Raw genomic sequence first — 24,689 nt, 5'->3', positions numbered from 1 at the left:
ACTTACAATATTAAACATAATTATTTTACACTCACCTCCAGTGGTGGTAATAACACACCGCTACTTATAACTACTGCTTCTACTCCTAGGACATTTGTTATTTTTGAAAACTTACCGTGTGCTAACTGCCTTGATAATTTCTTTATACACAATATCTCTAAATCTTAAAGGAATCTTCCAAAGTTGTTGCTATTCTTATTATTAGTTCACATTTGAGGAAAATTAAATATTTCATTCATTAAATATTAATGAATTTTTCCAGAGTCAAAAAGCTATAATAGTAGGACTTGGATGCAATCCCAACTCTCTGTTGCTCTTTCAAATACTACATAATTTTCCCTAGAATAATGTAAGAAAAGTTGCAGCTCTAAGCTTTCATAAACTAAGCAGGACTTTCAATTCTTTGCTTTCAGGGAAATGATATTCGTAATGTCTTGATATTAAATTATTTAATCAATTTACATAATTAGAATCACTTGGAAATTACATCAGAGTGTTTTGAATTTAAAAAGAAACTCCAGGGGCTTCCCTGGTGGCGCAGTGGTTGAGAATCTGCCTGCCAATGCAGGTGACACAGGTTCGAACCCTGGTCTGGGAAGATCCCACATGCCGCAGAGCAACTGAGCCTGTGAGCCACAACTACTGAGCCTGCGCATCTGGAGCTTGTGCTCTGCAACAAGAGAGGCCACGACAGTGAGAGGCCCGCAAACGGCGATGAAGAGTGGCCCCTGCTCACCGCAACTAGAGAAAGCCCTCACACAGAAACGAAGACCCAACACAGCCAGAAAGGAAGAAAGGAAGAAAGAAAGAAAGAAAGAAAGAAAGAAAGAAAGAAAGAAAGAAAGAAAGAAAGAAAGAAAGAAAGAAAGAAAGAAAAAAGGTATTAAAAAAAAACAAAAATACTCCAATAAGAATATTTAATATATTATAATAAAGGTTTTATCATAGATTTGTTAGTCTTACATTTAGGAATGTCAAAGAATAAATGCAAGTTCCTAAGTAATTAGAAAATGTGTCTTTATAGACAATACAGAGAAGAAAATATGAGCTAAAACTTAAATGACTCAAGATCATAAGAAACTATAATTTTATATTTTTTTCAATTCAACCCATATAGTTGCCTAGTTCCTATTCATTTTGTTTATATTGTGCACAGGTAATCATAAACTATATGGACAATTCCACTTAGAATTACCAGCAGGGAAGAAAATTCATCTCAGTATAAAGCATAGAAAATGAATTTTGTTCCCCAACCAAAAATCCCTCCATAATTGTAAGACAAATGCCATACAACTTCTGTTTGTATTTCACTTCATGGAAATTAATATGCTCTAACAGTGAAGAATACTTTGCTTTAGTAAATGTCCATAATCATCCCATTTCTTTCATAATTTCTGAATAATTAGAGTACAGTTCCACAGGTTACACTAGTTTCAAGGCACTGGTTGAACGCTTTACTTTTGGAAACCCAGATAATTCCTATCTTAGACCGTCAAATGCTTGACTCAACATAATAAAAGATACTTTTGTTGTTATGTGGCTGCTCTTTCTCCCCTCCTGGGCTGGGGGTTCCTAAAGACATATGATTGCTGAAGTTAAAAATGACATAGTCTTTAGTTACTATTTTTCCACTGTATAAAGTGACTTTCAATTCAGATTTACTTGTAAGTATTTAATTATTCTATTGCAATTGCATTTAGTTTGTTTTGGAGTTATAACATTTTCAAAAAACAAACAAACAAAAATACCCCAAAACCAAAAACCCAAAATGCCTCGGTGATAGAATTTTTAAACATTCACACATATTATTACCTAAAATAATTATCTTCTCACTCCACATCAAAGTCTATATAGACTAGATGAAACACAGTCAAGAGGACTTTTTTCCCTGTTAACAGAGGCTACCTGACATCTTAGCTTTAATGCTAGAAAATAAAAGCAGTTTGTAATGTGTCCAGAATTGCCTTTCCTTTTCCCTTGCAGAGCACTTAAGTGTCATGTTAAGCCTGAGGCAGATCTGTCTAGAATTGTGTTTACTGTATTCCTTTCAAAATGCAGCACAGAATCTTATCGGTTATCAGTGCATAAAGTCTAACAGATTGCAGACTCAAATTTCCCCTTCCAGGCAATGTTGGGTTTCACTATTGTTTGCCATGACAAAGGTTTTCATGAATTCTACAGCTTGGATTTCTGTCTTGTTTTCCTTAGCATAACCCTCTAGGCAGCCAATCAGCATTTTTCAACTTCTAGAAATTGTTCAAAATGTTACTACAAAAGCTGCAGTTAAGAATTCCATGTCTTGCTTTTGACTCCTTTTTTGAAAAAAGTTATACTGGGTAGTTTCTGTTGTATTGAAAAGAAGCAGCAATTAAACATTGTCTGCAGATGATGCTACTGTAAATGAGGTTGCCTGAATTTGGTGAAAGCAAATATGTTCGCAATTCACATATGGGTTGCGATTTTGAAAGTATAGGAGGAGGAAACTATCTTGGCTAAGCACAAATTTAGCTATGTAGACTTTTTTCTTTTAAATGTCAGAGCCATCCATGTATGACTACTTTCAGATAATTTAGAGACACTTTACAAATGTATCAGCTGTGGATCTGAAGAGTTTCTTAGGGCCTGAGCTAATAATTTACATCCTTCTCATCAGAGAATCAATTCCAACTTTTAGGTACTATTTAAATCTAATAATTAGTTTATACATGGGCAGAGTACTTTCTGTTGACTGAATTACTATTTTCAGTCCATTCACATATTTTGGGTTTTACCAAGCCCAGGGGATGTGATCGCTTAGTTATTTCTCTAATCTATCTCCTCCACACTGGCCCCCTTCTACTACCTTAGGTGAGGGCCTTGCAATTCCTTGCCAACCACTTAACTAGTCTCTTTCACCTCTAAATCATCTCCACGCTGCTCTAAGAACATGCCTTATAAATCCTTAATTTGATCATATCATTTCCCTCTTAAAATCCTTTAATGACACAATGTCTCCTACACTGTAAAATCCAAACTTCTTAGGAAGACCTGATGTGACTTTCGTGGTCTGACTTTGCCAACGTTTCTAAATTTATCTCCTACAATGCCTTATTAACTTCTCTGCCATCCCAAAACAAATATGCATTTCTACAATCACATTATTTTTTCCTCATTCGAATCTTTTTGTAAATCTTGTAGATTTGCTGTTGTTCACTTAGCTGGAAATGGTCTTCTGCTATTGCTTGTCTCCCTTGTTGCACCTTATTCCCTTCTATTCATCTATTAAGCCTCAGTTCCAATGCAGTTGCCCATGGGAAGCCTTCATTAATGTTCTCTGACAAGGTCAGGGATATTTTTGCTCTGTGTTTCCATAATGATAGTTACACCCCTGGCCTTTAGCATGCATGCATTATATTGGTGGAATTATTAGTCAACAAATATATACACACAGACACTGCATTAAACTGTAAACTTTTGAAAGTTTGGCAAATAGAAAGAATTTAATACATTTATTTGTTAGATAAATAATGAAAGTAATTGCCTACTATAGACAAAAATTGAGAAACCTTTGAAGGCTACAACTCCACACATCAGTGTACTATGTCCTAGATATTCTTCATTCATACACAGATTCATTGAAGAGCAATTTATTGAGTATCTCCTAACAGAAGCCCTTGTAACTACAAGAACACTGTGTTTATATGTGTGGGTAGTAGAGGTAGGGAATAAACTGAAATATAAGATGCTATCATATCCTCTGTGGATCTACAGTCCACTTTTCTTCTAAGGTCATTCTCAAACCTTAATATGTGCCTGAGATGCTTTCCTTCATCATAGTGGAATAAACTAAAATGGATATGCTATCAAGTCCCCTTTCCCTACACACACACACACGCACACGCACACACACACACACGCACACACACACACACACATAGGCACATAGAAATGTTGGATCAAATATAATAAAATGTAATACCTTGCTAAGTTCTAAGTAATGAATGAAAAATCTTTAAAAATGAAAGAGAAAAATCAAAGCCACGGTAGCAAAGAGAAGGCTGAAAACTTCAGCAACCCATTGCAACTGGGCTAGATATAGGCCCAGGGTCTGGGCGCTAAGATCTCAAGTTCTAATGATCTTATAAAATGAGGAGATGGCCACAGTTATGAATATTGGAGAAGTTACATTGGGCCCTTACCTAAACTCTGAAGCTTTGAAACCTTTCTTATTCTCAGACACTAGAAAATTTCATCCACCAATGAAAAGAATTGGGAAAGCTTTCAGTCTGTAAAAGGATTTGGGGCCTAAACATAAGTTGTGGGCATAAAATACTACCTTTTAAAGGAAAGGAAAAAAAAGATAGGGACTGTACAGAGATGATCAAGTTAAATGAAGTCATGAGGGTGGGCCCTGATCCAATATGACTGGTGTCATTATAAGAAGAGGAAATTGGGACACAGACAGGGACAGAGGGAAGACAATGTGAGGACATCTACAAGCCAAAAAGAGAGGTCTAGAACAGATCTTTCTTCACAACCCTCAGAAGGAACCAACCCTGCCGACAGGTTGATTTCATTCTTCTAGGCTCCAGAACTCAGACAATAAATTTCTGTGTCTAATCCACCCAGACTGTGGTACTTTGTTATTGCAACCCTAGCAAACTAATACAGCAAGTTACTAACCTTTCTGAACTGGCAGTTTTCTCATCCATAAAAAAAGAAAACTAACTTACTTCACTGTGTTACTAAGAGAAATGAAACAAAAACTGTGTGTGAAATTACCAGGAGCTCAGTAAAAATGAGGGCTTTATTCCTCTATGGCCCTTCCCATGTACATTTGTCAGTGCATCTTTAGAAGGTCTGTAGAAGTTTAGAAGCTCTAAGTGGGTCACTTGATTCCTTAGGTCCCTGTATTTAGGAAATGTAAAGGGTAGAAGTCATCCAGTAAAAGTTCCCCATATAACAACAGATTAAGGATCATAGCTAAAGCTTTTGGTAATAAGTTTATAATTCCTAAAGTTTTAATTATAAATTTAAACAAATATGATTATTCTAATACTTAATATGATGACCTTATCATACTTTGTTGGAAACTCTTTTCATCTCCTTTCAGTTTCATGTGCCTGGTTTGTTTGGAGGAAATGCTCACTCCAGCCTGCTCCAACCCAAAAAAAAAAAAGGAAACATGAACACAGGGATTCTACTTGCCAGACTGTCACTCGTCTAAAGATGCCTCTAGAAAAAAAGATCAAGCCAAAACTAAGCAATGTAAACAAGCAGAAATATAATAGCTTTGACCTTCTATGTTCCCCTTTTCATCAATTGTTTTAATTCTTAGAAATTTAGATTTTCTTTGAGAATACAGTGAAAACAGCCTCTCCCAAGAATTCAAAATCTTAAAGATACCCACATTTGCTTGTATTCAAAGAAGTGTTGGACAGAGTTCCCAGACTTTAAGAATTGCCAAGTAGCGGAAAAAAATTTTCAAATAGAGACTATAGTTTAGAATGAAAAACAGACTGTTTGATCTTCCTCGCCTTTTACCACTCAACCTCTTCCTTTCATTTGTTGTTTGAAAGCCCAATGTAACCCTTTTTTATAGTAGATTCTTGGTTTACAGAGGACTTTCAGATGCTATTAAGAGTCAGAGGTTAAAAAGAAGTCTTAAATCATTAGACACACAAGGCTAGATTTCTGAGGTTGAACAAATGTACAAATGTTTACACACTGTCCCAGGTCTGAATGATTACATCGTCTATAACTCTAGGCTCATGGCTTGAGAAAGATTATTTTTTTCCCATATTTTCCCATACATATTATGCTCATTTATCCTCTACTACATTGTAAATTTCAAGGACAGTAAATAAGAGTGAAAATCAAGCATTTTTCTCAGCAAACTATTTGAAAATGTTTTAATCATTTTTGCTTTGTGTTTTAGAAATGGAACTGTATTAACTTAATAGTAAACATTTTTATGAACACAGCTACTACTCCTAAATGTATTTTATATAGAAAGCACAAATGTGAAATATTTATACAATTTTTTTTAACTTTATGAAAATATATGGGTCCCCATAAAGAAAGAAAGGTATGAGTTTTACTTTTGCGACCTTTGGTCGATCCACCATTAAACTTAAAATTGTTGAAACAGTTTGCTGTATTAGAACTTAATTCCAGACTATGATTTACTCTCTCACCTTCTGTCAGGTGTCACTCACGTGTCACCTTCTTCAGGAGTCCTTCTATATCACATTTCAGCTCAATCCCTCCTCCCTACTTCATCATTAGGCTATGCTACTACAAATTACCTGAATGAATTATTATTGTCCTCGCTGCATACATTATTTTAGATAGGTATTATACCAGTAAATAGCTGAGACAATGAATTTGAAGCTGTCTTATTTAAAATCTCTATTTTAAAACATTTCTTGGGACTTCCCTTGCAGTCCAGTGGTTAAGACTCTGCACTTCCACTGCAAGGGGCGCGGGTTTGATCCCTGGTCAGGGAAATAAGATCCCGCATGCCATGCAGCGTGGCCAAAAAAAAAGAAAAAAAGAAAGTAAAAAAAATAAAACATTTCTTTAGGAAACAACCCACATTCTGAGATATGCTTTGTGCATACTGCAACAAATTACTGAAATCTATCTTTTCAAACTGAATACAGCAAAGAGAGAATTTGTATCCTCTAACATAGAGACTCAATATTTATACAATTAAACCTTATTGCTAAAGCTTAGGATTTGGTTGAGTCTTTATAGGAAAACTAGAATCAGAGTCACATCCTGAAATCCAATTTTAAAAACTAAGAAAAGAAAAATTGTTAAACATGTAATTTTATGCAAATTTTATTGACTTTGAAATGTAAAAAAGCAGATTACAAATTATGCTATATTACTTATAGTTAGAACAGTTTTGAAGAAACGCTACTAAAGAATGAATTAACGAATCTAAAGAAGACACTGGTGCTACCACAGAGCCTTCTCAGTTGTGAATGAAATGTATTCCTGAGACTTGGATAAAAATTAAGCCTCTGTAACATGAATCTCATATGCTTGCTGGATTTCTGTTTCAAATCAGAGATTGTAACATTAACACCACTCAAAATTTTACCTTCAGGACTTTCAGGACCTCAGCAGATCATTGTTATGGATCAACTGTCTTATAAAAATTTTTCTGTAATAACGTTTCTTATTTCGATTAATAACTGTCTGTAAGTTTATTCAGCAAGATAACTGACATAAACTGGGATTGACATAAAGATAGTAAAAATTATTTTCAGTTTAATCTTGTTTCCTCAGGCTGAGATCTACAGTTGCTTAGTAATAGGGAAGTTTTTCTATACTCAAAGATCAGAAATGATCTCTTATTTAAGATTCGAAAAGATGATAATACTGGTACTGAAAAAATATAGATGTATATTTTACATTTATTTCTGAAAACAAAAGCTAAATGTGTGAGGTATTCGAAATCTAATCGATGCTCCATTTTGTTTGAGAGGTGGTATTAATACACACTAAACAATGTTTGACAAAGATAGCAGCTGTGTCCTTATTTTGCTTAAACCTAGAATTACTTGAGTCACCAAAATCTGCCAGGCTGGAAGTTGGCAAGCATTACCCTAAAATTTAGTTTTAATAACTTAGTAAAAGTACTTGGTATGACAGATTTGCACAGGAACTATTTCTCTGCAAAAGTTACAAAACAATTTTACAGACACACAGTCTGTTAACACAATTTGTCTTATACATGCCCCAAAGAAGACATGTGGAAGTTTGCTGCAGATCAGTCAGGGGCAGGGACATATAAGGAACTGAACACACCCCCGCCACCATCACCAAATAAAACTTGAAAACCTTTCTCTTCAGGTATATCTTACTTGCTGGATTTTTCTTTCTCACTTTATTTACGAACTCCTCTTTTTCTATTCATTTTCTCAGTAGTAGCTCCTTTGCTTTTCTCCATCCTCTCTCCTGCCTTTTTTCCATACTTTTCTTTTTGTTTCCTCATCTCTTTTCTCTTGTCTTCACATATCTTGATTCTTGGTTCACTCACACACTCACTCAACACTCACACAGACTCACACACTCCTGGTGGTTTGTTTATTTTTAGGATTTGGATCATTTCCACTGTTTTTTCCTGAGCATTCAGGAACTATTTCTTTGCCATCTCTTCTTTTTTTTCCCCTTCTTTTTATAAAACCATTAAAAAGAGAGAGAGAGAGATCTGTGGGCAAATTTGTGAATCATTAGGGGGCAGAGATGAATTTGGTAGTTCTTTGTTTTTAATTTTTTTTAATTTATTTTATTTCATTTTATCTTATTTTATTTTTGGCTGCATTGGGTCTTCGTTGCTGTGCACGGGCTTTCTCTAGTTGGAGGAGAGCAGGGGTTACTCTTCGTTGTGGTGCACGGGCTTCTCATTGTGGTGGCTTCTCTCGTCGTGGAGCACAGGCTCAGTAGTTGTGGCTCGCGGGCTCTAGAGCGCAGGCTCAGTAGTTGTGGCACACAGGCGTAGTTTCTCCATGGCATGTGGGATCTTCCCAGACCAGGGCTCGAACCCGTGTCCCCTGCATTGGCAGGTGGATTCTTAACCACTGTGCCACCAGGAAAGCCCCAAATTTGGTAGTTTTCAGTGCTATGTTTTATTTATGCCCACCTCATTTACATATTATTGTCACTGAATGAAAACAGCCAACTGAATCAGGTAGAATCATTTAAAAATAACTATTGCAAAATATCCTTATTACTTCTACCAAAATAATTTAAATTTTGCATGCACACTTTTTTCTCTTTCTACATACATTTTTTTCTTTCCCCCACTACCCCCAAATCTGAGAGTTGAGATCAGGCCTTACATTTACTTAGTATCCCTAAATGCAAGTCATAAGTTCCAGTATGAGGCCAAGATACATCACTATCGCCTACTGGGCTTGTTAAAAACTATTATTCCATTGAAATGCTGATGCTGTGAGTCTGGAGGAGACCCAGGAATTCATATTCTTCATAAGCTTTCCAGCTGATTCTGACATGCAGCAAGTTCTGGAATCACTCCCAAGGCCTCAGCTTCTATCTTGTTCCAAAATGAGAGTAAGAAGTTAATAACATAATCATAGGGATAATGGAACCAGTACTCTTGTTCTCCCTGATGAATAACCTAAAGTTCAGAAGTGAAATTACCTGTTATTGGCTAGACAAGAATAACTTTAATATCTTACATGCAGGTAGGAGATACCCCTATTATTTTTGTTTAAGTTAACATTAATATGCCAAGTAAGAAAATGTTTCATGAAATTTTATAAGTTCAGCTTATGTATTTTCTTTATTAAATTAAAAAATCATCTATTTTCTCATGAGAAATAAATGCTTAATATTATGAACCACAGAAAGTGTGACTCTGCTGTGAAGCAAAAGACCAATTAGTCAATAATTTATTTATTTTATAAAATGTTATAGTTTTAATTCTGCTTCATATAACAAAAAACATTTTGTATGCCTAAAAGAAAATTGAAAAATCCCTAAGGGAGAACGACAAGAATTTTTGGCCTTACTGCTGAGAATTTCCATATTCACATAATCTGTTTGTAATTTTCATAGGATTTTTTTGAGGTTTAATTGACATATATTAGTTTCAGGTGTACAACATGATTTAATATTTGTATATTTTGTAAAATTATCACCACAATAAATCTAGTTAACGTCCATCACCACACATAGTTACAAAATTGCTTTTTTCTTGTGATGATGATTTTAGTCAATTGTTTATATTTTAATTTTTATAAATGTATAACTTTGCAATATATTTTTATTCATGTATTCCCAGATTGTGTGTATGTGGGGATGCAATTTTCAAAAAAATAAAATAAGGGTGAAACAATTTTTTTATAAGATTACAACAAAGTTCTTCTTTTGCGACTTAAAAAGTGAGATGTCCACTTCTCATGTTTATCAAAGGGGGCTGTGCAGTACTCAGACTCCCTTTGTTGCCTTTTTTCTTTATTGCTCTGTGTTATACATGTCAGCTTCTAGGATGATTAATCATTTAGCCTATTAGAGTCAGGATGGATTTGGAAGTGTGAGATGGGATGAGTGATAAGAAGACAAACACATGGAAAGGAACAACAATTTCCTGGCATAATAAAATTAAAAATAACCCGCCCGCAAAGCCAGACAGGTGTTGCTGGGGTTCTGACTAATGGCACTTTTCTAATAGCACATTAGATGTGAAGCAACTTCTTATATTAACAGTGAAAGATTACTATTCACTGAAAATAAACCTTAGATGGTGTTAAGAATGCTATGTGTGTATATAACATATATATGAGAAGCATATATGATAGAATGCTATATATATGTGTGTATCATATTATATATGATAGAATGCTATAAATCATCATATATATTACTCTCTTAGATAGTCTTGTCCTGACCTGATATTATACTTAAATCACCACAGGAAAAAAATCTTGAGGATTTTCCTATAATATAGAAAATTAACATAAAGATGCAACTAAATTTTAAAATAAATTTGTTCCAAGTTGCACTTGAACCATAGTGAGTAAACATGAACAAATCATTGAGTAGGGACATATATAATTAGAGAAGTCCCTTAATTAGATAATTAAGGATTCACATTATCATCCGATGGGTATCATATTCAGAAATTACCCTTGATTATGATCTAATGTTTGTGGGGCAGAATCATAAAAATTTAGTTCTGAAAGAGACTGGGAAAATAAGCTTTTAGTGTGGGAGATGAATAAAAATGAGAGAATCAACTCTGGTTTAAAGCAATCAGAGAGATGGGTCTGTGGGAGATAGAAGTGTGAGCTGGGCTTAAAGGTGTCCAGATTCATTTAAAATAAATTTAAAAATAAAAACCTACTCTAAGTCCAAACCAAAAATACTATTGGACAACTAGTTCATGATTTTGTCTCATGCCTTTATTTTTCCTCTAACATCGAGTTGTAATTTACATAAATAAAATTCCCCCATGTTAAGTATACAGTTTGATGAATTTTGTTTACCTTGTACCTTTGGGTAACTACCAACACAATTGAAATTTAGAACATCTTCCTTCAAAGAGTTCCCTCAACTTGCTTTCATTTTTTTCTAACATCTTTATTGAAGTATACTTGCTTTACAATGGTGTGTTAGTTTCTGCTGTACAGCAAAGTGAATCAGCTATTTGTATACATATATTCCCACATCCCCTAGCTCTTGTGTCTCCCTCCCACCCTCCCAATCCCACCCCTCTAGGTGGTCACAAAGCACTGAGCTGATCTCCCTGTGCTATGCGGCTGCTTCCCACTAGCTATCTATTTTACATTTGGTAGTGTATATATGTCCATGCCACTCTCTCACTTCGTCCCAGCTTACCCTTCCCCCTCCCTGTGTCCTCAAGTCCATTCTCTATGTCTGCAACTTTATTCATTTTATAAGTGAGCAAACTGAAATGTAGAGAGATTAACTGGTCCTGGGATTTGGCAAAAGCTTGTTGCAGTGACTGGTTTAAAATGTATTAAATTTAATTTACAAAGCTTTCATTGTGGTCTGCTATGCTCCAGTCACCAAGAAGAAAATAAAGGGTGGGGGAGGAGAGAGATGAGGTCACAGAGAAAGAGGTACCTGACATCCTGAAGAAGCAGAGGAAACTAGAGGAAGCTTCACTCAGAAAATGACGCTGGAGGTTAGATTTGACTCCCGAATTAATGAGTAAATATCTTCGGGAAGATTTATTTTTTCATTCATATATTTATCTATTCTTTCAAGTAATATTTACTTCAGATTCAGCATGTGTCAAGCACTGTGACAGGATCTAAGGATTCAAGGGTGAACCAAAACAGGCACAGTGTCTTAAGATTAGCAGTTAGCAGGGGATCGATTGGGATTGGTGGGTTTAAGAATTCCTAAAGCATATACTGATAAAAAGTATGAGAAAATATTAAAGTATTGGATAAGAAAGCGCATGGTTTGATGGTGGAAGGAGACTTCCTTGAGGAAGAGCATTTAACTTGTGATCTAAATGATTAAGTAAGATTGAATAGAACAAAAGGAGGGAGAAAATATTCCAAGAGGAAAGAGGTGAAGATCTGAAATAGAAGAGGATATTTAGCTGAAAGAAAGCCGGTATCAAGCACGGTGATTAATAAGGAGCAGGAGAAAACAAAAGCGGAAAGAGTGGACATTCTGTTTATTCAGGATGCTGTTTAGTGCCTCTGAACTTCAGCATTAATTCTGATTCAGTAAGGCTGTGGTGGGGCCCTGGAATATGCATTTCTAATAAGGCCCCAGGTGATGTGGATGCTGCCCTCCACTTACAACACTTTTTAGAGCAGCCCTGCTGTGAGCCGTCTTAAGCATTTGCAAATGGAAGCTATTAGAAGAATTTTAAACATGATTGTATTTTTGGTTTAAAAACATGACGTTGACTACAGTATGAAAGTTTTCTCTTAAGGCAGAGAGAAATCAAGTGCTTAAAAAAGTATCCCTTTTACTGAACCCAAATGGGGAAATTCAGGTAAACTTAAATGAAAGTGTACTCTTATGTAAATTAGAGAGTTGGGGATGCTTAGATCTTTCATAATGTACAAGACAGTTTTCATTTTTATAAAAACAATCATGACAGCTTGAATTTTATAAAAGTGACCAAGTAAATATTGGATTATTTGTAGGGAAAATATTTAGAACAAGCAATGATATTATTTTAATTAAGTGTGAATATACACATATGGACTAGTTAAAAATTAAGGGTCTCAAATTTATCTGTACGATGAAACATAGTTAGGGGAAAGCAGTGACTGAGAATATTGCCAAGATTGCTCTCACTTTCTGATATAAAGAATGGTTAATATTATTAACATATAAAGAGCTTTGACGAATAAGAATGCAGAGATGAAAACCTTGTGAGGGAGGTTTTCAAAGGATTTGAATGGTTAACAGAAAAAAATAAGGCAAATATCTATTAAGTTCATAAACAGCTTTTTGATATAAATAATAAAATAAAGAGATATTAGACTAATTATCTTTTATTCCATATAATCAAATTTGTGAAGATTAAAATTATTAATAATAACTAGGGTCATGGATAGTGTGAGGAAATAGGTATTCTACACAGTTCATGGCATTCTTTTTTTTTTTTTGAAGTATAGTTGATTTATAATATTGTGTTAGTTTCAGGTGTACAGCAAAGTAATATATATATGTATATATCTATATTCTTTTCAAAAATTATTTCCATTACAGTATATTACAAAATATTGAATATAGTTCCCTGTGTTATACAGTAAATCCTTGTTTATCTATTTTATATATGGTAGTGTATAATTGTTAGTCCCATACTTGTGATTTATCCCTCCCCTCTCTTCCCCTTTGGTAACCGTAAGTTTGTTTTCTATGTCTGTGAGTCTGTCCCTGTCTTGTAAATAAGTTCATTTGTCTTTTTTTTAAGATTCCACATATAAGTGATATCATATAATATTTGTCTGACTTACTTCACTTAGTATGCTAATTCCTAGGTCCATCCATGTTGTTGCAAATGGCATTATTTCATTCTTTTTTATGGCTGAGTAATATTCCATTGTGTGTATATGTGTGTGTGTGTGTGTATATATATATATACACACACCACTTCTTCTCTATCCATTCATCTGTTGATGGACACTTAGGTTGCTTCAGTGTCTTGGCTATTGTAAATAGTGCTGCTATGAACATTGGGGTATATGTATCTTTTCAAATTAGAGCTTTCATCTTTTCTGGATATATGCCCAGGAGAGGGATAGCTGGTTCATATGGTACTTCTATTTTTACTTTTTTTTACTTTTTTTTTATTTTTTTAACATCTTTATTGGAGTATAATTGCTTTACAATGGTGTGTTAGTTTCTGCTTTATAACAAAGTGAATCAGCTATACATATACATGTATCCCCATATCTCTTCCCTCTTGTGTCTCCCTCCCTTCCACCCTCTTTAGCCCACCCCTCTAGGTGGTCACAAAGCACCGAGGTTGTTCTATTTTTAGTTTTTTATGGACCTCCATACTGTTTTTCATAGAGAATGCATCAATTTACATTCCCACCAACAGTATACAAGGGTTCCCTTTTCTCCACATGCTCTCCACCATTTATTGTTTGTAGACTTTTTGATGCACAATGGCTTTTGGGTAATGGCATAATAACTTTGTTAGATAACATCTCCCAAAATTGTAAATGTGCACATTGCTTGATCTAGCAATGCTACTTCTAGAAAATTGTTTCATAGACACATTTACTGTAGTATACAAAGACTTATCCTCAAATTAGTTTATTATTACCTTATTTATAATAACAAAAAGTGAAGATATAAAAGTTTATTAATAGGATATTGGTTAAGCAAATATGGCATATCTTTTCAATACTATGAAGTTTAAAAATAATAAAAACCATATATACAGACAATAAATAATAACAATAGCTAACATTACTGAGCACATATAATAGGTTAGAAATTTTAAAACTATCTTAGAATAATGATTAATGTATAAACTGTGACACACAGAGGTTGAGTAGCATACCCAAAGTCACAAGGCAGAGCTTCAGTTTTAACCCAAGCTCTTAGTCTATACTAAACTAACCAAAATATGGTAACATTCTGTTATATAGTGGGAACATTTATACTTATATACGTATATGTGTACATATTTATATACATATATACATACCTATATATGTAGATACATGCATTCATACAATACACACACACACACACACACACATATATATATGATCCTAATTATGTTTAAAATAATAAGGATATATATTTTTATATGTACATAAAATCTCTGAAGGGGTAAATAGTAAATAGATACCTTTTAATGTTTATCCCAGGAAAGTAGGATTGGAGGTTATAGGACTCTCACTTCTTATTTTCTGCACCTTTGCAACTTCTTTATTAACTTTTATTACAACTGTGCATTACTTTTATGTTTAAAGATGCAAAGCTAGACAAAAAATGAAAGAAGTTTTTATATCTAATGAAATTACATATCAAATGGAATTTGGAAAACCCTTATAGGAAGTAACATTTTATTTTTCTTTAAAACAAATACAATTTTTAAACATTCTGCATCTTTGTAGTTAAGAGAATCAAGACGTGGCTGATCCATTTTAGTTATCCTAGTGTTATGTATTGACTGCCATTGCTGAAATTCATTTGCAGTAGTCTACACTGATTGTTACGATGTTGCGATGAACTGTAAGGACAGCCAGGAGATCATTCATACTATCTGCATGGATACCACCACACCACCTGATATCATGGCAACAGGAGGGAATTTCTATTGCCTTCTGTCCAATTAAATTATCAGAGCTAATTTTCTAACTGATGAATGACACAAAATTAAGATTATGTTTACTCAGTTAGATGTTAACTAGAAAATAAACTACTACGGAACAAATAGGATTATGAAAGTTAGAAAACAGTCACTGAGTTTTGACTAAAGCTCTTTATGAGAGCTTTAGATGGAAAAAACCCTAATATCTATTGAATAGGTCATACATTTTATCTATAGTAAGTAATTTGATTCTTCCCCATACATCCTGTACTCTAACTCACCACCTCATGGGAATGTTCAAGGATTAAATAACTTCTCCAAAGCTATACTCTAATAAGAGATAGTGGGGGTGTTTAAGCAAAGATCTATTTGGCTGCCCACTAAAAGTTTCTTATGTATGTTTCCCTATTAACTTGTTATTATCTTCATTTTCATCTGATTCAATGTAATTCACTTTATTTAAAATATGACTTCTAGTTAAAAAATATACTAAGGGGCTTCCCTGGTGGCGCAGTGCGTGAGAGTCCTCCTGCCGATGCAGGGAACATGGGTTCGTGCCCCGGTCCGGGAAGATCCCACATGCCGCAGAGCGGCTAGGCCCATGAGCCATGGCCGCTGAGCCTGCACGTCCAGAGCCTGTGCTCCACAACGGGAGAGACCACAACAGTAAGAGGCCCGCGTACCGCAAAAAAAAAAAAAAAAAAAAAAAAAAAAAAAAATATATATATATATATATATATATATATATATATTAAGGCATTTACTCTTCATAATTTAATGAGCTAATTTATGTGAAAGTTTCTAATTAATATGAAGTATTTGAGGATCAAATTTACTTTTCTAGAAAATTTTTTGGATAACATATTTTAGTATCTTATTTTTAATATTACTATTAAAATCAATATTGTAATAATTTTCCATTAAAATCCTATAAAACAATTATATATGTTCAGTGCTAATGGGTTATCTTATTTCACCATAGTTGTAAAATCTGAAATTCCCTACAATGAGTAATATTAGTTCTATTTTAAAATGTGAATTTTAAAATGAAAATGTATACATACTTTGGTTTTGCATTTTAACCATAAACATAAAATTTCTTTTTGGAAAAACTGAACCTATTTATAAGTGTTTTACAGTATGATATTAGTGTACAAGTTTAAATCTGAGAGCCTATTATTTGTAATTAAAAATTTTCTATTTAATGTTACTTTTAAAATTGTATCTGCAATTTTAGTATTTGAATAGACATTTTAATTGATGAATCAATTCATGTAATTTTAATGTTTTTAAAGTATCTAATAAGTTAATCATTTTATTTTCTAGATTAAAATATAAACAAATGCTGGATAATAAGAGATTTTTGTTTATCAAATGTGCTATTTGAGTTCAGGGTAGCCTTTTAGTGTTAGTGGTGACTATATCTGTTTGCACAAACAGCATCTCTGAGGAGTGAAGTTCTTTGTTCTGGTGGAGTGTAGGCCTGCTTACTGGCAAAGCCTACCTTCCTGCCCTATTACTGACCTCGACTTTGACCTGGCTGGACCACCCTCACAGGAATAGAGGGTAATAAAGTCTTCTGGCTGACTCGAGCGTGAGTTTAAGCTAAGCAGATATAATCAATCACCTAAAATTAAGTGTTGTGGTTTTGTGATGTGGACATTTACTGGGGACAGAGCTGAGATCACCAAACACCATTCGTTTAAGTTTTCAGGGCTGTCTCAGAATAGGATCAAGGGTATTTTAACTAGTACTTCAGGAACTGTTTACCAGATTTGGAGTACAGAGATATGATCTTATAAGCAAAAGAGCAAAACAAAACAAAACAAAACAAAAAGAGCAAGCAAGCAAGAAAAAGAAGGTTGGACTTACTGATTTGTAAACAAGGAGTTAAAAAGAGCTAAAATTCCTTCAGGAAATAATTACTTTTCTAAATTTATCTCAAACTTTGGTTGGGTTAAACTCATTAACAACTCACATTTCTCAGTTGATAAGCTATACAAAATATTTTGTGTCTTAAAATCAATTTTGCAGTATTAGACAAATGATCGTACTGTGTTTAGATCTACTTTTCAGGATGTTATTCCAAAAGTCTTGGTCCTTCTCCCCCTACTCATCTTTCCCAAAGCATGTTAGTGTGCTTCTAAAGGTCAAGATTCTCTTGGACTGTTTTAAATGACCCTGTCTCCTAAATTCCAATCCTACTTTGACCTTCTCCTTTTTAGCTGTACCCTCAACATCCACACAGTATTGAACAGAAAAAAAAGAATAGGAAGAACTCCTTTAACCAGCTGCATGTAGCACTCTAATCCACCCAGCAAGAAGCAGGGTTATGTCTTGTGTACAGAGGTTTGGAACATCCTGTAAAATGGTTGTCACTGATGAATGTATCTTCAGCCTTGGAGAATAGAACTGAAACACCATTAACCTATTTCTCTCTGACTGAAGTTCCACATGCTTCACTAGCAAATCACTTTCCTGGAGACCATAAGTTAAGATTTTTTAGAGTCTGTTGTGTATACATAGTTACCGGGATTACATGTCCTTTCCTCTTGTCTAAACTAGATAGTAAGTCTTTAGAGTTTGTGTCTTAGATGTTTTTTAACACTTCCCACAAAACCTATAGTTAAAGTATGTACTGTGTAGTCACTTGGTATATGTGAATGAGTTGATGAGGTTAATTTGTTTTGAACTTTACTCACAATAGTTTTATTCTTCAATAAAGTCTGAGATTTTACCTCCATGATTTGGGGGCACTTGAAAAGCTCCCTGGCATGGTGGACTTTTAAATCAAATACTATACCATCTTGATGACAGTAAATAATTTCTCTATACTGGTAATAGAAAATCAGGATAGATAGCTCTAGATAACACTCTTAAAAATTGTGTTACTAGACAGTAAGAATCCTGACTCAATAAAATCAGAAACTCAAACCTGCAGAAGTAATTGGCTCTTGGTTACAAGTTTATCAGAATTTGTAAGTAAGCCTCATCAGATTGCTGCTTGAACAATGCATTATTTCTCTGAGCAGAGGGGGAGCCTGTCACTTCCCCAGCTTGGTGGACTTTATATAATGCTTTCCTTGGGAACCTGACCAAAATCTTCTCAGCCACCTGTTCATGAGGTCTCTGAAATAAATATGGCTATAAATGACCTCTCTAAAACCCTGAAACTTGCCTTTACATGTCACCCCAAAGTATCCAACTGGGTATATCATTCCATTATGCTCTCACTGGAAGTATAATTTCTTGCCTCAAATAATCCTCCCTCTCCACATGTGTAAATCCATTTCCAAACTCCCAGGGGAATTTAGGCTGTAGGTGAATGAAAAAAAGAAAGAGAAAGCGAGAAAGAGAAACTAAGAAAGAAAGAGGTTATTCATATAGAGATTGCTGATTAGTTTATACTTTCTAAGTTTATTATAATTGAAATGAGGAAGTTATCAATTTGATTTTCTCAAAGTATTTATTGATTTATACTTCACAATCATCAGTAAACCCATTTTGTTTTTTTATCATGTATTTAGACTTGTCCTTATTTATTTTTAAATAATATTTGAACTTTACTATATATTTCCTGATATAATTTAACAAAGTGGAAGAGCTGAATAAAATCAGAAGATTCTAACTAGCTGCATGGTTTGGGGGCATGTCACAAAAAACTTTGAGCCTCAGTAATTTCATTTTAAAAATATTTTAAGGGTAAAACTAAGTAATTAAAAAAGTCCTTTCAAAGCTTGTCATTTCTATGGTCCAGACGAAATTCATAAAATCAGAGCATGGTGGTGAAACACAAAGTAGTTTTCAGTCATTTCAATTCTGTTTTGGGCTTCTTTTTTATGTCCTAATGTTATTTTCTCCTTTATTCATATGAATTAGGCTGAAAAAACTTTAAAAAATATGTTGTAAACGCCAACCTTTGTGGTGATGAAATAAATACACCTAAATATTAAATATGTTTTTTTTCTTCCACATGTTACCTCTATTTAAGGTCCATTTTATTTCTCTTTTAGTTTTTTCTCTTTAATGTTTACATAGTATACGTTGTTTTCAAGAGAACACAGTTAAATCTGTGTCATTTTGGGGGAGCAGTATAATATAAACTTTTCTTGACCTGTTTAACTGAAAATAATTTTTGTTAAAGTCTCTCAACAGTTTCATTCATACACACACACACACACACACACACACATACATAACACACAAAACTTCCATGATCTGGAAGTTACTCAAATGCAATTAAGGAATAAACAATTCCACCTTCCAAATATTAATACAGAAATACTATTTGATTTAATCTAGAATAAAAAAGAACAAGTAGACTTACTGAGTTGAGGAGTCAGATATTAAGTTTTGCTGCTGAAGCAGATGGAATTTGCACGTCAGGGGAGGAATCAGCACAGAAAAGGGATTAAAAAATTGGAGGTAGAGGGTGGTGCCCCAGTTTTGGCTGAAGGCATGTACAAAGGGAGACTGAGAAATGAAGAGATCACAGGCTGTACAGACCTGGGAGACATTAGATATCTTGACTAGATTAAGTATGGAAACCTTCTGGTCACCTCAGGCATTCAGGTGAGACCACAGGAAAACCATGCCTTCATGGTAAGACCTATGTTCTAAAGTAAGGGCCAAGACCTAAGATAAAGTGGGGAAAACAAAATAAAGCTAACAAAGAATAAACCAAGCCTGAACAAATCTCCACACTTTTTAAGGGAAGATAACATAATCAAAATTTTCTATATAGTTTAATCCATTTTCTCACCTATATAACAAAAGATTTCTAGACATTAGAAAACAAGAATAGTAACCACATCAAAAAAAAAAGAGTAGCCAATGTAAACAAAATTCCAACATGACTCATGTATTCAAGAGTTAAAGGAAAACATAATGAAGATAAAAAGTTGAGGAGTCTTGGCAGAGAAATGGCAAAAAATAAATAAATTCTACTGAAAAATACAATAACTTATCTGAAAAGTTCACTGGATAGGTTTAAAAACAAATTAAATCATGCAGAAGAAAGATTGAAGATAGATTAATAAATAAAAGAATGATAAAAGATTGAACAGCATCAACAGAGGCTTAGGACTAATATACACTATTAATCATTGTAACATATGTAATTTGTATGTAATCCAGGTATAACTGGAGTCCAAGAAGGAGAAAAGAGAATGGTACAGAAAACAATATTTGAACAAATAATTGCTGAAATATCTCAACTTGTAGATCTAAGAAGGTGAGCAACTTAAAGCAATATAAATAAAAAGAAAACCCTACCTAGGCATATCATAATCAAACTGATTAAAAGTGAAATAAAGAGAGCTATCTTAAAAGTAGCTAGAAGAAAGGTATACATTATGTACTGGAGACCAACTACTCAAATGATAGCTGACTTCTCATCTGAAGCAATGAACACCCCCAAACAATTAATAAACCGTTAACCCAGAATTAGAGATTAAACAGGAATATCCTTCAAAATGACGGATATATTCACATAAACAACAGCTATGGGAATCTGTCAACAGCATACTTGGAACTATAAAAAGTGTTGAAGTCAATAGGTTGAACAGAAAAAATGTCAGATAAAAATTAGGAAAAACATGAAAGAATAAAGAGCACTGGAATGGTAAATATGCCAGTAAATATGACACTAAATTGTGTACTTCCTTATTTCTTTAAAAAGACAACTGAATACTTAAGACAAATAATAATAACATTGTGTTTTGAGGTTTATAATGTATCTAGAATTAAAATATATGACAATGGTGCAATGGATGGGAGAATAAATGGAAGCCTTTTTAAACTAGTTTAGTTCTAACTATACTTGATAGTTAAGGACTTGTGTTAAGGACCCATGTGGTAATCTCTTATCACTACAAAACTACAAACAAACCAAAAAAAGCCTTGAAAGGAGGAAGAGAAAAACAAACAAACAAACAAAAAGTGGGAAGAGAAATAAAACAAATAACAAGTTGGAAAACTTATACTCAATTAATTAAATGTAAGTTGTTAAAAATTATTAAAAAAAAAAAATTATAATTAAAAGGCAGAGATTGTCAAACTGAATATGAAAGCAAGACCCAAGTGTATACTATCTACAAGTGATATATTTCAAATAAAAAGACATAGTTTGAAAGTAAAAATTTTAAATTTAAAAGATATCACATGTAAGCAGTAGAGAGCTAGAAAAGCTGCATTATTTCACATGAAGTAGACATCAATAGACTAAGAAATACTAGAGACAAGGAGAGATATTTCTTAATAAAACTCTCATTTCTTCTGGAAAACATAATAATCATAAAGGCATTTGTACCTAATCACAAAGCTTCAAATAATGAAACATAGGTTGAAGAAATTAAAGGAAGAAATAAATAAATTTGTAATCATGGATAGAGGTTTTCACATTCCTCCCTTTGTACTTGATAGAACTTTTTTTTAAACAAAAGAATCAAGAATATAGGAAATTTGAACAACAGTATCAACCAACCTAACACAACTATTGTTTATAAAATATTACACTCCTAAATACAGAATACACTTTCTTTTCAAGCACAAATGTAATTGCTAAGAGCATATGGCAGACCATGAGAGAAGGTGCGGTAAATTGTGAAAGTTTGATATCCTTCTCAGTGCAACTATATCTGAAATTAGAAAACTAATATCTAGAATATATAAAGAATTCAAATTAATAATAAAAAGACAACTCAATAGAAATGGATCAAAGACTAGACCACATGTCAGTAAACTAAGGCCTACAGACCAAATATGGTATGAATACTGTTTTTGCATGACTCACAAACTAAGAAGGTTTTTTACAATTTTGAAAAGGTATTCAACATATTAGACTTCAGATAGATGAAAAATTCAAACCAGAATGCAATAGTATGCAGCCACTATATGGCTAAAATTTAAAAATTAAGCAAGACTGCCAACACCAAAATTAAGCAAGACTGCCAACACCAAAGCATGTGGGACTGAAAATCTTGTTCATTGCTTGTGGTTGTATAAATTGGTACTTTGAAAAACACTTTTGTCAGTTTCTTATAAACTTTAAAATACTTAATGGCCCAGCAATTCACTCCTCTTTGTTTACCAAAGAAATATAAAAACATATATCAAGAAAAAGATTTGTACAAAAATATTTATGGTTATTGAAAGAAGACAAATTCCAAAATGTGTACACTGTTTGATTTCATTTATACTAATTTCAAGAATAGTCAAAACTAACAATGGTGAAATCAGAACAGTGTCTATGGAGGGTGGTCCTAAGAAAAATTCTGTGATGTGCTTTTTTTTTTTTTGCAGTTTGCGGGCCTCTCACTGTTGTGGCCTCTCCACAAAAAAGCCCGATGTGCTTTTTCATATTTAAATTCAGGTGTTGATTATCCAAATGTGAATATTAGTGAAAACCTGAAGAGTATATTAAGATCTGTGCATTTTACTTTTTCAAATTTCACTTGTTAAAAACAAACTATTAGAATGAGATTATTGAAGTATATAGGAAAATACAGTATATTATAATGTATATGGCCAGATGATGGCTACAAGGCTAAATTAAGACATTTAGTATAGAAGCTTTTTAACAGGAAAGTGGCATGATTGGTTTTAGGAAGATAAGTTGAGCTGCAATTGCTTGAGGAAGGAGAGATGATGTAACAAGGAATGATGGAGAAGAGCAGAAAGACTGTACAATTTGGGGAATAGGATCTGTGGCACTTAGGATGAAGAATATGGGTTGGCTATTATCAAAATGAAATCATTCAGCAGGAATTATTGGCAATTTACTCACAAATCAGGCAAAACGTGGAAAGATTGCTTTGGTATTTGCTCAAAATTGCCTTGATATTTGTTATTTCAACTCATAGGCTGTTAATCTTAAATTCTAATCTTCTTATTATATGAGTGGAGAGATGAATGGATGGATGAATTGATAATCATCTCTTCTTTGATTTATCAGTGCTTCCTGTACAGATTATTGATCCCTCTGAATCTCATAACTCTTGATGTACCTCTTTGCTAGAGATGGTGAAAAATTGTCACTAAGTAATTGTGTAGGGAAATTAATGTGCTGAATTTTGAGAAAATTCCACAGTTAAGTCTTATTTAGAAATAATTGTATTCTATCACCCCCTTTGAAATAGAGATAAGATTTTTGTACTTGATAGGAACGATTTGCAAATTAATTCATTAAGTGCCTTAAAGTAGGGGCTTCCCTGGTGGCGCAGTGGTTGAGAGTCTTCCTGCCAATACAGGGGACACGGGTTCGAGCCCTAGTCTGGGAGGATCCCACATGCCGCGGAGCAACTGGGTCCGTGAGCCACAACTACTGAGCCTGTGCGCCTGGAGCCTGTGCTCTGCAGCAATAAAGGCCGCGACAGTGAGAGGCCCGCGCACCGCGATGAAGAGTGGCCCCCGCTCGCTGCAACTAGAGAAAGCCTTCTCACAGACACGAAGACCCAACACAGCCAAAAATAAATAAATAAATTTAAAAAAATAAAAGGGCCTTAAAGTAGCCTTAAAATTACAATTACTATATTGGTCTAACTACTGCATTATTATAAACTTTAAAATCTGTCACTTTCCTTAATCTTTGTAAACTTGAAATTCCATTTCACCATTGAAATAAATTATTTTCATTTTTCTCTTAAATTGTGCTGCCTATTATGCCACAACAATGCATTGTGATTTCAGTGATTACAGGAGATGGACTGCTTATAGGGGTTTAAGATACACAATGTAATATTTGCTTTAAAAAGTGTGAAAAAGCCTATTAGGTTTGTAACCTGTAAGTGCTTTGTCAATTTCAGAAGCACTGAAAGTGCTTTATGATTGACTAACAAAAGTAACTAGATTTCGTGTTTCCATATGCTTTTACTGGCTATCCAACAGCAGCAGGCAGGAACAAAGGATAATTTGTACATTAAACAGTTGGAAATGTTTTCCCTAACCCTTTGGATACCCAGATAAGTCACTTTCAGATGTCTTACTCTTGAGAGATAAAACTTTGTTGGCTATTTTAATGTATGCATGTTGATATGAGAATATATAAATGAGTAAATGCATAAAATAAATTCTTAATTTTATTAATTTTTAATATGTTAATATAATCCTATTTATCCTTCCATAGAGCCAGACTTCTGCAGGATATTCTATAGTTGACAAATCATTTTCATACCACAGCTCCCTTACAGAATAACCTAGGATACAGGTTTATTGGCTATGTGAAATTCTAAAGCAGGTGAACTTAGTCATTAGTACCCACCTCGTTTTTCTTCTTTTTTCTCCTCTTAGGTACAATTGCCTCTTGCCTCTCTATATTTCATAGATATGTAGTGTGTCTTTACCAAACACTCATATTCTGTAAACATTGTTTTTCTCACCCTTTCAAAATTTATGTTTCTTCCTC

Source organism: Phocoena phocoena, chromosome 3 (genome assembly GCF_963924675.1).
Source record: "Phocoena phocoena chromosome 3, mPhoPho1.1, whole genome shotgun sequence".
Classification (NCBI taxonomy): Eukaryota; Metazoa; Chordata; class Mammalia; order Artiodactyla; family Phocoenidae; genus Phocoena; species Phocoena phocoena.
This window is presented reverse-complemented; position numbering follows the sequence as displayed.